General features: G+C 40.6%; 1 pseudogene across 1 annotated transcript; it reads right to left on the reverse strand.

Moving 5' to 3' along the window:
* Positions 1–654: 654 nt before the first annotated feature.
* LOC123103007 (glutenin, low molecular weight subunit 1D1-like) lies at positions 655–1,987 on the reverse strand (annotated as a pseudogene). The gene has a single exon (XR_006449585.1). The product of XR_006449585.1 is annotated as a glutenin, low molecular weight subunit 1D1-like (transcript).
* Between the last annotated feature and the right edge of the window lie 557 nt (positions 1,988–2,544).

Below are 2,544 nucleotides of genomic sequence, written 5' to 3' on the forward strand. Positions count from 1 at the left end.
CATTAATATGTTTCATTCCACATTTTCTTGATCTAATTTCTAAATGATTGGACAACCTGTTATAGTCTTATAGAATTATGAGCCGCCAAATCCACATTTCTCTTGGTCTAATTTCTAAATGATAATGTGCAGCATCTATCTCCTGGTGAACCTTTTTTTCTTGCGACTGTATCTCCTGATGAACCTAGTTTTCTCTAGGTAGCACAATAATTGTACTGGTTTGATGTAAAGGACATAAATACAAGGGAATAAATTGGAAGCTTATTTCAAATTAACTAGCTAGTGGTGTTTGTGAAGTTCAAGAAAAAGCTGGTCTTTTTCTCGACAAATAATTTAACATGCAAAGAATCAATAAATGTATTTGCAAGAAAGCAAACATAATTAACGATAAAACTGGTTTATTGTCACTGTAGACAACGGTAGTAGTTGGAACTAGATACAAACCAATAAAAAACAAGATCTCAAATCTCCAACCAATAAAGAGTTCAACCCAAATTTTACAGTAACACCATTATATTCAAATAGTGATTATTCCAACACATGGATAATTAATTAAGGCACCAGGTTGCCCTTGTGACTAGGAAAGACAAACTTATGAACTTGCAAGCATGGCAATCAGATCGACATCCACACAATGCCAATATGAACATTGTCTTGATACAACTTTATTTTTATTTTATTTCAGAATTTAAACAACTAGTATGGGCGGGTCACACACGACATTGTGTGACACTTTATTTGTCACCGCTGCATCGACATATCCATCGACTAAACAACGGTGATCCAACTATATATTACTAGAGACCTTTCCTTATTAGTAGGAACCAACTCCGGTGCCAACACCGAATGGCACACTAGTGGTGGTTCTATACAACGGCACATTGACACGGCACATCGTTGGCAGGGTACGGAGCGCAATGGAAGTCATCACCTCAAGCTGAGCTATCTGGTGTGGCTGCAAAAAGGTACCTTGTGCCAATTGTTGTTGTTGAGGTTGTTGCCCGAGTTGTTGTTGTGACTGCTGTTGGGGTTGGGAAACACATTGGCCCAACTGTTGGGGTTGCTGCTGAGGAGTTTGGATGGAACCCTGAACCTGTTGTTGTTCTTGCAGGATGATGGAGTAGATGATAGCACGGATTGCCTCATAGCGGGATTGCTGGGGGATTTGCGGCAACTGCTGGCAACATTGTTGTTGCATCACATGGCAACTGCTCTGCTGCAACATTTGCGACCTAGCAAGACTTTGTGGCATTGCCACAGGGCTGCATTGCTGCTGGAGGAATACCTTGCATGGGTTTAGCTGCTGCAAGATAGATGGATGAACAAATGGTATTTGTTGTTGCGGTAGAACTAGTTGTTGTTGTTGCTGCGAAAATGGTGGTTGTTGCGGTAGACTTGGTTGTTGTTGTTGCAAAAATGGTGGTTGTTGCTGTAGTACTATTTGTTGTTGTTGCGAAAACGGTGATTGTTGCTGTGAAAATGGTGGTAGTTGTTGCTGTGAAAATGATGGTTGTTGCGGTAGAACTGGTTGTTGTTGCTGCGAAAATGGTGGTTGTTGTTGTGAAAATGGTGGTTGTTGTTGCTGCGAAAATGGTGGTTGTTGTTGTGAAAATGGTGGTTGTTGTTGCTGCGATAATGGTTGTTGTTGTTGCTGCGAAAATGGTGGTTGTTGTTGTGAAAATGGTGGTTGTTGTTGCTGCGATAATGGTTGTTGTTGTTGTTGCTGTGAACATGGTTGCTGTTGTGAAAATGGTTGTGGTTGTTGTTGGATGGGTTGTTGTTGTTGGTGGTGCGATAATGTTTGTTGTGGTGGTAATGGTTGTTGCTGCGATGGTCTCTCCAAACCAGGGATGTGGCTATTCTCCATTTGTGCAATGGCACTTGTCGCCACAATGGCGAGGAGAGCAAAGATGAGGAAGGTCTTCATGGTGGATTGGTGTTAACCAGTGTTGCTTGGTTTTGATGCTTGTGCTTGTGATGATCTTTATACTTCATGCCTATTTATAGTAGCCCGGGCACCACCTCTTTTCTTCTTTGCATTAGCTTTAATAATTCTGTTTGGATGCATCTAAAATGATTTTTGGTACAATGTGTTAGGTTGCACTAGCTACACGCGTACTTTTGGATTGATCATCAAAGTTGCTTTTTAGTTGTGCATATGATCACACACAAAGTACAGAAACCTTGATGTTTGGTACATATGACTCACCTTATTCACTTTACATGTCACACACTTATCTGGATAGTATCACTTTTGCAACCGAGTTTGGAACCTTGTATAGGCTGTCATCCATAAACAAGAAAGGCAAAACTTGTGTAGGACTAAGTTTGCAATCGGAGGGTTCTTCTAGACTCGATTTCTTTTCGTAAAACTAACTTTGTATTTTTCCTCTAAGATGATAAGATGAACCGACGCCTATAGAGCATGACATGACTCATCGAATTCCCTTTACATGTAAAGGATGGTAATTGCTTACAAGCTACTCCTACTAGCATATATCCGGTTCCAAGCCTAGACACGTCATCATCAGTTTCGTCTATTTT

This window comes from Triticum aestivum, chromosome 1B (genome assembly GCF_018294505.1).
Source record: "Triticum aestivum cultivar Chinese Spring chromosome 1B, IWGSC CS RefSeq v2.1, whole genome shotgun sequence".
Classification (NCBI taxonomy): Eukaryota; Viridiplantae; Streptophyta; class Magnoliopsida; order Poales; family Poaceae; genus Triticum; species Triticum aestivum.